This window comes from Sciurus carolinensis, chromosome 6 (assembly GCF_902686445.1).
Source record: "Sciurus carolinensis chromosome 6, mSciCar1.2, whole genome shotgun sequence".
In the NCBI taxonomy this organism is placed as follows: Eukaryota; Metazoa; Chordata; class Mammalia; order Rodentia; family Sciuridae; genus Sciurus; species Sciurus carolinensis.
In genome coordinates, this window is record NC_062218.1 from 148,069,513 (window position 1) to 148,082,311 (window position 12,799).

At 43.5% G+C, this 12,799-nt stretch overlaps 1 non-coding gene across 1 annotated transcript; it reads right to left on the reverse strand.

Annotated features, from left to right (window-relative positions):
* Positions 1–11,828: 11,828 nt before the first annotated feature.
* On the reverse strand, positions 11,829–11,955 carry LOC124987756 (small nucleolar RNA SNORA40). Its single transcript, XR_007109267.1, has one exon. It is a non-coding gene; the product is annotated as a small nucleolar RNA SNORA40 (small nucleolar RNA).
* Between the last annotated feature and the right edge of the window lie 844 nt (positions 11,956–12,799).

Consider the following 12,799-nt stretch of genomic DNA (forward strand, 5'->3'; position numbering starts at 1 on the left):
AAAGTAGGAAATTAATTATCACGCATAACAGAAAAATCCAAAGAAAATTTGACCCAGAGGATCCAGACTCAGTCTCTCTCCATTCCATAGTTCATCTGGCTTACAGGTAATCTTCAGTCTCAACAAAATAGTGTGGCAATATGGTTCCAGCATCTTCAGGTCTCCACCTTTCATATGTAAGTCTATTGGAAAAGGAGGTTGCCTTCAGGAAGCGACCACACAGGTCCCTGTATTCACCCTGATTGCACCGTGTCTTATGACATGTACTCATCATCCCTGAAACAATTGCTGTGGCCAAAGGGGTGAAATGACAATGATCAGGCAGACCTGGATCAGACGTTCCAATTCTGGAGCAGGAAATGAGCCACAGGTCTGATAATGATTTCCCAAAGAAATTTGGGGCTGATGGTAAAAGAATGGGGGAGGACAGTGAGTGGAGGGAAAGAAAAGTGAAGAGGGAGAGGACAAGAAGGAGGGAAAGGGATATCAAAGAAGGAAGGAAGAAAACATAAGAAATATCAAAGAAGAAAGGAGAAAAAAAAGGAAGGAAGGAAAAAAATCTTTTATTTCTTTTAAACAAATGTAATATCAAAATGTGCCATGGAGCACATGTTGGAAGTGGAAGATTAAATATGGAAAAAAGAAGAAGGGCTGTGTATCTAACATAGATTAGATACAGCTATTGTTCTGAGTCTGCCATTTATCTGTCACTCACTCACCATATCCATAGCTAGGAGAGGAAGTTAGAGGTCATCAATTTCAAGTGATCATCGAATGCTTGAACTTCCTCCAGTCACATAACTGGTATAAAATCAACCTAAGTTCTCAAACACGTCCCAGTGGAGGGAGACTGGTTTCCCCGTAGCAAGGATCATTTCATTGCTGACTGTCTCCCATTATTAGCTTATTAGTCCTTATAGACCTGAAGTCTTCCTCTTTAGAATTCTTCTGGCTTCAGTTCTCTCTTGTCCATAAAAAGAAAGCTTCATTTAGTGGTGGTAAACTAATGGACTACGGCCAAACCTGGTCCTGATCATTGCCCAGAACAAAGCTTTACACACAGTTGAAAGTGAGTGCTTTAGGTGGGCAAACCCAGTCCTTTTCCTGTGGTCCCCACAATACATGCTGTCTACTCCCTGGGACCTTCATATATACCTGCATGGACTGGGGAGGGATTTGATTTTGTAGTCCAGATCCAATTCTTCTTTCCTGTTGTAAGTAGTCAATTAGGCACCTCAGAGTGTACTTGGGATCAGGTACTTCTGATGAACAAAGAAAGGAAGAAAAAAAAAAAAAAAGAATAGAACTTGAACTTCATAACCCAGTGAATTCATCTCCTTCTAAGCATCATCGTGGGGGTAATGTATGCTTTCTCCAGTGATTCTTCTTTTGCTCAGAAGGATTTTCAAACTCTTCTTGGAATTGTTTTCAGTGCCTGAAGCACATTCTTTAAATATTCTCAACAGTGGCAAATCTTCATTCTTGGAGAGAGGTTCAGATCTTTGGAAGAAGCAGAAGACATTGAGAGCCCTGTGTTGGTGAATAGCTTGGCTGGAGGATCTTTTGCCTCATCTTTTTTCTCTGTGTTCAAAGCAAAGTGCTATGAAGCAATCATGAGTCTGAGATCCTTGGAGGTTCTTTTTAAACCTGGTGTTCTATTTATTTTTGTGGCTTGGATGTTAAATGCCTCCCAAAGATTTAAGGGTTGAAAGTTTGATCCTCAGCTGATGGTGCTGCTGGGAAGCGGTGGGACCCTGTGGAAGGAAGCTAGGCCACCAAGTGTGCCATTGGAGGGGACATTGGGCCCCGGGCCCCCTTTGCTCCTTCATTTCCCTGCCACCGGGAGGTGAGCAGCTTGACTCCACCACACTCTCCTTAATGCACTACTCTGTCTCATCACAGGCTCAAAGCAATGGGGCGCAGTGACCATGGACTGAAACTGTGAGCCAAAATAAAACCTTCTCCTGAGAGGTTGTGTATCTCAGGTATTTTGCCACAGAGATGGAACGTTGACAAACACATTTATTTCTTTAATTTGATAAGCAATACAGTCACATTTCAAATCGCAAAAGACACAAAAGGTTACATGTGTGATTAAGAATCCCGTTTCCTCCTTGTCCCCAGCCAACCAGCTTTTCTTCCAAGCTTCGTAGGTAATCTTCCAGAAGGAGCCTAGGCATCTGTCCTAAATGACGTGGAGGAGGCCAAGAGAGGCGGCTGTAGATTACTAAAGCATTGCTTGAATACTGGTCTTAAGATCACTGCATTTTTTCAGTAGATTTGTGCTAAACATAGTTCTCCTCGTTTAATCTTTAAGACCCTGAGAATCCTCTGTGATGGGAGGCAATCTCCTGGCTCAGCTACAGAAGCTGTCAAGAGATCAGAGAAGTTACCTCTTCTCCTTGAGCCTTGGTGTTCTCCCTTGTTAAAGTGGGGATAATGTCAGCAGCTCTCTCACCAGGATAATGTGAGGATTAAGTGAGAGATGCAGAAAATGTCCCCAGGAGGGAGTGATGGTTAATTTCAGGTGTCAGCTCAGCTTGGTCATAATGCCGGGTTGATCGGTCAAATGCCAGTCTAGATGTTGCCATGAAGGTATTTTATAGAAGTGATGAACAATTACAATTGGTTGACTTTAAGTGAAACATATTACCCTTCATGATGCAGGAGGGACTCATCCAATAACATGTGGGCCTTAGAGCAAAAACTGAAGTTTTCATGAGAAGAATGTCTGCTTTAAGACTGTAATGTAAGGATTCTGCCTGTTTTCCACCTGCTGGCCTCAGATTTCACATTCAAAACTGCAACATCGACTCTCACCTGAAGTTCTAGATTGCTGACTTACCCTGTAGATTTTGGACTTACCAGTCCCCAAAAGCATGTGAGCTAATTTCCTCAAATCTCTCTCTCTCTCTCTCTCTCTCTCTCTCTCTCTCTCTCTCTCTCTCTCTCTTTCTCTTTCTCTGTGTACCATTTGTATATCTATCTGTATATCCTATTGGTTCTGTTTTTCTGGAGTACCCTGACTGATGAAAAGGAAGAAAAATCTGCATTTTAGGGAGAAGGAGTGTTTGAATAGAGCTAGGTTTTAATCCTGGCCAAGCAGCCCTGAGCAAGACTCTGAAGGCACTGAGACTCTAGCTTCTTCACCTGCCTAAGGTCTCTTCAGATTGCTAGGGTGACAGACTCTGTAAATATGCTTTGTCAACATCATATGGACACAGGTTGTCTTTATTTGGCTCTTTCTTTGAATGCACATGTCTTGAAAGTTACCCTTTGGTGACCTGACTACATCTCTCTAGAAGTGTCCCCTTCCCGGTCATTGATTCTTGGCCCTGTCTCTATGGAGCCTGCTGTTGGGGAAGGGAAGCCGATCTTGCAGCAGGTAGCTGGAAACCCACCCCAGGCAGCTGTGGCCTCTGGACCCTCGGACATAGGAAGTAGTGGGGAGGGTAGAAAAATGTAGAGGGAGGAACTGTGTAGTGGGAGCAGGATGGGGGAGGGATGGGGGAGGGAGGGACTGAGAGAGGAAGGGAGCCTTGTGCTAGGAGGTCCCCAGGGGTCCAGGGCTGATTTGCTGGGGTGGTTGGGCCGGCTCTGCAGATTGCAGGCTGATTGCAGATTAGCTGGGACCTAAAAGGGGCCTCGTCAGAGCACATGAATCCAGCGCTGTTTCTCTCACCCCAGGGAAAGAGCCAATCAAACTGGAGAGGGTGGGGGAGAAGCACTAGGAATAAACTGCCTCCTTTGCCATCACGAACATCAAAACACCTCGGTCCCACTGCCACTTGTTTTCCCCTCTGCTAGGGATTCAAAGGCTGGCACTTGAGAGGGTGCAGCTTGCAGAGTGTCTGAGACGCCCCCACATTGCTATCCGTCCCACTCTGGGTTCTTGTTTCATCACTCAGAACTTTTCCTGCATATGCTCATTCCAAGTTGAACTTGTTTGATAAATAACCATTTACCAAAGACTGCTCTCTCCTCCAAAATGTGCCATTATCTTACTTGCTTGCTCCTGTATTCCCAGCCCGTAGCAGAGTGGTAGGTACACAGTAATATTCCAAAAATGCACTTAAGAAATGGAATGAATGAGTAGCATTTACCAGAAAACTTCTGTGTGCCAAAAAGGAACCTAGAACTGTACAGACAGTTCTCATCTACTCTTAAGAATAGCCCTGTGAAGGATGATAATCTTTTATGTTACTGATAAGAAAACCAAAGCTTCGAGAAGTCAAATAATATGTCCACGGTCATACAGTCAGAGCTGGGCTTCTAATCTAGGTTTGACTAATTCCAAAGTACATTCTCTTAATCACTATATGGAAAAAAAACCATGTGTTTTCTGCAGTACCACCAGCATCATTTCATTGGCAATTGCTCTCAGGAGTTCTTGGTGAAAAAGAAAATTGAGGCAGTGTACTGACTTAAGTGGAAAAGAGTTCTGAGATCAATTAGTAATGTCTGATTTAGCTGAAATCAATTAGTAATGTCTGCAAGGGTGAAGCTGACCTCTAGTTACACATGTGCCATCTGTTTTCTGTTCTTACACTAAATTTTACAGATCTCCCTAAGGATGTGCGATAGAGGCAATAGGTTTAAAAAAAGGAGGGGGTAAGAGTGGGAGGCAGAAATGCTTGGCTTCTTTGCTGACCCAACTTTTTAGTTCCTCTTGCTACACTTTTCAATGAATGGGAACACATCTGATACAGACTTGTTTGGAGGACGGAATGCAATCTCAAGTAGGAACAGCTTTGAAGAGTTGCACCAACCTTGTGATACTGCTTCTTAAGCTGTCCTTATGATGCTGGAGGGGCTTTAGATCACCTGATATTTCTGTGGGCCTCCAAAGAGGCTATTATTTCACTGAAACCAAGGTGTTATGGTTTGGACATGAGGTGTCCCCCAAGAGCTCATGTGTGGGACAGTGCAAGAATGTTCAGAGGAAAGATGAAAAGAATGTGAGAGTTGGTAATCTGATCAGAACTCTCTCTGCTTCCTGGCTGCCCAGTAGTGAGCTGCTTTCCTCTGCCATGCCCATCCGCCATGATGTTCGCCTCAGCTTGGGCGCAGAACTGTGGGCCTCTAAAACCATGAGCCAAAAATAAAATATTCCTCCTTGAAATTGTTCTTGTTAGGTCTTTTGGTCACAGCAACATAAAAACTGACTAAAACCCAGGGTCAGGCAGTGCAGGCAGGTGACAGGCTCTGAGCTGGAGTTTGGGGATTGGAACCTGGTTGCAGGTCAGCCTTTGCAAACTACTGGTTATAGAATAATCACCATGATTTACTGTCCAGCCAAATCCCATGAGGTAGCACAGTGTATTGATAAAGAGTGAAGCTTGCAGAGTTTAAGTTTCAATATTTTCACTTCCTGTGTAATCTTGGGTAAGTTACTTAAACTTATTGAGCCTTGCTTACTTCCTTAAAATATTATCTATCTTAGGTGCCTGTATGAAAATTAAATGAGATGACAGTTTGTAGAGGGAAACGACTTGGCTCTCGCATACAGCAAAAGAAATGCATGCTGTAAGGAAACAACCTGCACTGTGGAACCTGGAAGAGCAGAGCAACTTTACGAATCTATCTAAGTTGACCCAAACCAAATAGCTGTAGTTTGCATCTGGAGGTTTTGGATCCTTAGCCTTCTGTTTTCAGAACTGGTATTTTCAGAAAAGAGAAGGGCCCTGGTCAGTGCTATTCATCTTCTCCAAGTACTGTCTGAAGTCCTCGTTGCTGCCTCTCAGTTAGGCCTCCCTCTAATTAAATAAGGAGAAAATAAAACCACTCTCTCACCATGTATGTGTTTTCAACAGTTTTGAGAATGTAAAGTTGGACATTGCTCCACTTGCCCACAGGGAAATGCACTGGGCCAGGACAGCCCTTCTCCTCAGCTTCTCTAGGAGATGGCTTAGATCATGGATCCCACAGTCTTGGCTGCCATTTGCAGTACCATACCACGGTCTTTATCTGGCACTAAGTGTATATTAGGAACTTCATTCTCTGGACAACCTTAGTCTGTTTAGTATTACTACCACATAATACTTGAGCCTGGGTAATTTATAATGAACAGAAATGTGCTTGGCATAGTTGTAGTAGCTGGTCACCAAGGGCCATGGTGCTGGCATCTACTGAGGTTTGGGGTTTGGCAAGGGGCGTATCGTGCACCCTTGTATAGCAGTAGGGAAGAGGGTGAGTAAGAATGTGAGCAGATGAGTTAGAACTCATTAAACACCTGAGGACTTTTGTACTCAGCATTAGTCCATTCATAAAGGTAGAGCCCCCTGGGATCTAAATACCTCCCATCCCCCAAAACTGTTGCACTTGGGATCAAAGTTTCAGCACATACTTTTTTGGGGACACATTCAAGCCACAGGGCAACCTTATAAAACTGCCATTATTACTGCCTTTTTGCTTCCTGAGCCCAGCTGCCCGGCCAATCACCTGAGCGGCATTTGTAAAAGAGAGATGCCTGGCCCTTGCCCCCTAAGTTTTGGATACACTTGATCTAGAATGGAGTCACAGCTCCCAGGTGATCCCAGGGCCAAGAGGAAAGTTGGGAGCCATGTAGGAAACTTCTCGTGGTTAGCGACTTTTCCATTCTCTCCCCGGAAGTGGCTGACTCACATTCCAGGTGCTATGTCTTTATCTCAGTACCTCCATTGGCACTGTGTGGGCATTGGAGCTTCCTCACTACAGTGCTGGGTGGGTAAACAGCTTGCCATTTAAATGGGAAGTATCAGGAAGAAGTGCCCCAGGACTAGATGTGGTCCCATTTTTGTTTCAGTGTGGGTGTGCTCACATTGTTGACAGCTCAGAATCATCAGGAACCACGGGGAAGCCAGTGGCCTGTCCTGTGGCGTCAAGGTCTGGGGTATCACACAGCTTGGGGTAACTGGGCATCTCTGATCACCCCATCTTTGGTTGAGGAATGGTGGGAACTAAAATATAATTAGAACCATTAACTCTCTTTCAATATGGAGAGTGAGATTTGTGGCTCCCTCTCATGAAAAAATGTGAAGCAGTAAACACACTTCCAGTTATGGATGGGCTGAGCACACCATTAAATTGAATGCTAATGGCTGCCTCCCGCTCCCTCTGAACAGTTCTCCGTGGCAACCGGCAGGTGCCCTTTTCCTGTCTTGTCTTTCATCTTCTCATAATTCTCTACTGCCATGGCTTTTTGGATGATAATGGGCACATGCCTGAAATAGTAGTTACAAAGAGAATTAGAATTATATGTATATAAAGGCAAATTAGCTGGAGTAGGTTTCTAGCTCCTCATCTGATCTGCTTGTAGGCTGTCGAAATCCCAGGTGTGGAGAACAGGCTGAGACAGACTGAGGTGAACATCTGTAATTGGTGTATCTTTAACGTACGGTATAGGAAAGGCATCACATCTGACTTCTGAGGCTCAGTCATTAAGCTGCAGAGCAACATAACTTAGGGTTTAAGAACAGAAGTCTAGGAGTTTAACACACTTGGATGTAAGTCCTTTCCCATTTCCTATAAGCTGTGTGACCTTGGGTGAGTAACTTTGCCTCTGTAAGGGTTCTTATCTGTGAATCAGGGGTGATAAGAATAGCCACTGCCTTCGAGAGCCACTGGGAGGTGACACCTTAATAAACACAAAGTGGATATAAAGGTCTTAGTTTGTCTGGTGCAGAGGAGGTCCCCAGTGAATAGCAGCCAGTCTGATGACCATGGTGATGATTAGCAATTTGCTAGGTGACTTTGGGTCAATAACTTCCTGGAATTTCAAATCCTTATCTGGAAAAGATGAACTAATAACAGTACCTGAGTCATTTGTTTAAGGATTTGAATGAGAACTAAATTATGGAAAGCACTTGGTACACGGCTTGGCACATAATAAGTGCTCAATAAAGACTTGCTGAATGAATGGGCAAAATAAAAATTTGACACCTGCTGAAGAAGCTCCATCATCAGACCAAAGCGTTTAACACTAGACACAGAGGGAGAAAAATGCAAACAGCCCTGGAGTGTTTTGTCAGTTACATTTTTTTAGCAGCCAAAGACCTTCTGCTGCCTGCAGAAGTCTTGCTGCACCAGCTCCTCCCAGCCTTTATCAAGGCTGTGTGCTGGAGGACAGAGAAGAGGACGCTGACCTGCAGAAATGAAGCCCCAGTATCATAACAGGCACCAGCAAGGTCTCAGACAGCAAGGGCCATAAACAATAGAGCCACCTGCACACAAAGCCTGCCTCTGGGTTCTCTTGATTTCCTGCCCTGGACCCCCAGGTAGGCAGTGTCCCCACCCTAAGTCCCACCTCCCCAGAACCCTCCCCAGGACTGTTCTCAGTCTGCACGCCCTATTCTACCAAACTCCATCTCTCCTTGGAAGAAAAGGCTCTAGTGGACCAATCCTGGGGTAACTGCTTAGCCAGTCCACCTTGTGGGGGTGATTGACTTGCTTTTTAAATAGTATTTATGATTTTTAAGTTCCAATTATAAAAGTGATACATGTTTATCTTAGCAGAATTGGGGAAGAAAAACAAGCTTGCAGAAGAAAATAAAACTCCTGAGGTCCAGGTCCCAGGGCAGGCTAGTGAGATCAGAGTTGCTAGAGGGGAGATCCCACATCTTTTGTAAGTTCCCACCATGATTCCAGTTGGCTGGTAAGTTTGAACCATCGATTGGAGTTATCTACCAGTAATACTTTGAGGCATTCCCTCTAATTTTTATTTTACTATTTGGATCCAACTGCACTTGCACCCTGCTTTTTTGTACTAACAACATTTATGAACATCTTCTTAAATCATCCAATATTCTTCTAAAATGGCTAGGTGATTTTCCATTGTATAGATGCACATCATTGTTTTTGACCAAATACCTTTCATTAGATATTTTTCTAAAATTTGCCAATTAAAATAATACTGAAATGTCTTTCCATTTTTACCTCCAAGCATATAAATGCTTACCTAGATAGCATTTATATGGCATGTAATCAGATGTTACACATTATTCTGAGGCATTCTATCTATTTCATTTAATCCTCAAAGTCAGCATATGATATAGGTACTCCTATATGATTCCCATTTTAGAGTTGAGGAAACTGAGGCTGAGAGAGATTAAATCCACAGCTGATAGGTAGTGGAGCCAGTCCACACTCTGGAATTAAGTTGCTGGGTAGAAAAATTTGAACAATTTTAAGGTTTTACAAACACACAGCCAAATGACCCACCAAAAAGGCTATAAGACTTTTTAACCAGCCACATAGATGGGACAGAACAGGGTCTTGGAATTGGAAAAGATTCTATTCCATCCTCTGATGGATCCATCAAAATTTAAAATCTCCTTGCATGTAAAGAAAATCTTGCAGAGTGGAATTATTTAAAAAATTACACTGAAGAGTTGCATTGTGTAACTGGAATAGTTTGTGAGTGTTGTGCCAAGCATCCGGCAGGATGGTGTCTACATGGAGGTAGGGAAGGGGCCAGCCTGGGGATCTCCAGTTGGTCCCCTCTGAGGCCCACTGAGAGGGATAACCTGGAGGCTGCTCCTGAGTAGGTGTCCCTCTCCAATTGACTCCTCTTCTCTGCCTCTCTTTCTGGGAGAATGTTTTTGGTAAGGCAGAGAAGAGAGAGCCAGACCTCCCTGTCGGCAGTCCGTGGGAGGAACACTGGGTTTGTCAGTCAGAGAAAACTTTGATGGACTTCGATGTCCTGCTAACAGGCCTGGATCCCCACCCTACGACCCAGCCAGGCTCAGCTCTTTCCAGAAACTTGTGGAAATGAACAGGATTGATATTCTGGGAACCCTGGAGGTAGGACAGAAGAGCCCAAAAGGCAAGAGGACCAGGGAATCCCAGGAAAGAGGAAAGGAGGGTTGAGGCAGAAGGACTCAGAAGCCCACTGAGAGACTCCATGGGTCTGAGGTCTCAGTGAGAAAGCCACAAGACTCTGAGCGCCGTCCCTCGTTCTGTTAGTATTTCCAAGTCTCGTAGTTAGTTTTGTGTTCCTATTTCTCTTTTGGAAGATTTCTCATCTTCTTCACCCCCGCCATGCAAATGTTGGACACGACGTACCAACAGTTATGAGGAATTTCTTATTCATAGCCGGAAAGCAAAGGAACTTCCTGTGACCGTGAAGACGTTGAGGATGGGGGCCGGCGTACTTTTTTTTTTTTTTTTAATATCATATCCATTCTTAGAGCTTTGGCAGGTCACAGTTTTCATATCTATTTACAGGTACTCCATCCTACTAATCGAGGTGTGGATGGGAATTACGTTAGTGAGCTCTATTTTGATTGCCAGCTACAGAAACCTAATTCAAATTAAAAGGGAGTCCAACATGGAGAGCAGGTACGGCTGGATTCAGGTTTTGGAAGGCTATTGCTTCTCTCCATTCTTTCTCTCCATTTCTCCGTCTCTAGCGTGGCCTTTCTCTCCTACTTGTGAACTGGCCTGACTTCGCAGGGCCAGGGAAGATGGATTTTATGTTTGGGTGCTGGGGAAGAAAAACCTCTTTTGGCTCAGTCATTGCTGTTGTGAGTTGATGAAGTCTGGGGCCACCTATGCCAGTCTCCAGCTGTGTCCCCAGCTGAGCAACAACAATGTCCATATGTCAATCCCAGCGGACTGGCTAGTGTGACTTGAGTCACTCTGGGTCAACCAAGTACCGTATCTGGTGCAGTGAAGTATCACAAGCATCCAACAGCCCATGTGGTCACCAGGGTGTGTCTGGTACCTGAAGAAAGGAGTGGGAAAACAGTGTCAGGAAGACAAAAGCCCTGTTGTGATCCAGATTCACTTTTTCCCAGTCCAGGTTTCAATAGGTCAAGTTAATTTGGGTTCTTATTTCTTTCATTAATTGCGGGGTTTTTTTTAGCACTTTTTTTTCACTCTTTAAATTTGTTCTTTTTAGATATACATGACAGTAGAGTGCATTTTGACATATTATACATACATGGAGCATAACTTATTCTAATTAGGATTCTTTTCTTGTGGTTGTACACGATAGGGAGTTTCACTAGTTTTCTAGCACTTTTTTTTTATTCCAGAAATAAGATGAAGACCGGTTTTGTGTGACTGATTTTCTTTAACCCTTCTTCTTCTGGCATTGCCACCCTGTAACTATAGACCATGTGGCTATCTCCATATTCACTGTCAAGCTTCTCCCATGAGATCTACCTTCGAAGCCTCCATTTCTCAACCAATTGCTTGTGGAGACCTCTTTAAATGCTGGATCTGAACACACTGCCCTAAAGCTTGCAGCCCTCTTGCAGGCCACTAATGCGTCCTGGGCTACTGGATCCATTGTCCTTTCTTAGCTGCATCTCCCTGGCCACCATGTCATTTTTTTTTTTTTTTTTTAAGGTCAATAAAGTTTTATTTAAGGAATTTCCCATTGTGATTTGTTTGTTATCCATCTCCATCTCAAGGATACCCTTTTTAAAAGAACTGATGCTTATCTAGTTGTCCCAACAGTCTTGTCACCATTCTTTTTCCACTTGAGTTATGGAATACTGATGATTTCACTCTTCTTTATCTAGGATATTTGGGATTTAATTCCTTCAAGTAATTGATTTTAGGATCCTAGAAGCAAATAGGAGGAAGCAAGCAGCCAGAAGCAATAGAAACAAAGTCTTACACTTTTGGGATAAATGGATCTTCCTGGTTCTCAAATGCTAACACTTTCTAAACATCAATGAGTTCAAATCATATTCATTCCTATTATAACAGTAGTACAGATGTGGAATAATACCAGTTCAACAGTTAAATGTAGTAAGATATATCTTCAACCCAATGCATCATTTTCTGAACATAGCCTTTTCATTTATCAATATCCCATCACTTTAAGCTATCTTAGGTATAGTATTCCTGCTTATATGTATCAAAACTCATACTGAACAATGAGTTCTGGGTTGCAAAAGAGGATTTATTTTTTGCACTTGTCTACAAGTCTTTGTCCACAGTTAAACAAAAACACACACAAGTGCTAGCCACCATGTCATTCTTGATGTGTACTCTTACTTTCTGGCGCCATCTACACTTTGGAAGCAAAGAATGTCCCCATGAAGGACGTGGAAAAACTGATTCCACTCTTGGCACTTCTGCCCTTTTGGAGCTGTCTGGTTTTGTTCTCTGTCTATAAATAGAGGAGGAACTTATTGTTCACCTCTCCACCTTTCTTTGGGGCTATATTTTGCCTTTGGCAGGCAGACTGGACTTGTAGAAGAAGTACAAGCTCGGGAGTCAGGCAAGCTGGGTGTGAACGTTCTGGCTCTCGAGCTTACTAGCCATGGGCTGTCAGTAAGATCTATGTATTTTTCTTTCTGGTAATTTCTCTGAGCATCAGTGCCCCTCCTGTTCATGGAGGAAAACCCGGTTCACTACATCTATATATCCTATATAAATTGTCAGCCCATTAAATAGTTTGAAATATGTTCATATTTTACATATTCTAAAGAATCTTGCCATCAGAAACTAATAACTCCTTGGTAAAGTCACTGGGTACTTTTTCTTTTGTGGAACAGTAGCTTTTCCTTTTATTCTCTGCTGTAACAGCCATTTCCCTTCTGGTTTCTCCCCTCCACCCTATTCAACACGAGGTCCACTTCTCTGCCCTCCTTGGGGGAGCTGTTCTTCCTTTGCACCAAGTGGTTCTGATGGGCTAAGGGGAATCATGTGATCAAGACTTAACCAATCATGGTAGCTCATGCCTCTGACCACAGTGATTGGCTCAGTCTGGCCACATGACCCAAGTTTGGTTTATTGGCATCCTTCCCTTGAATTTTACACGTGGGTTCTGGGAGAGAGGAACCTTCTTCTCCTTGGGGGCTGC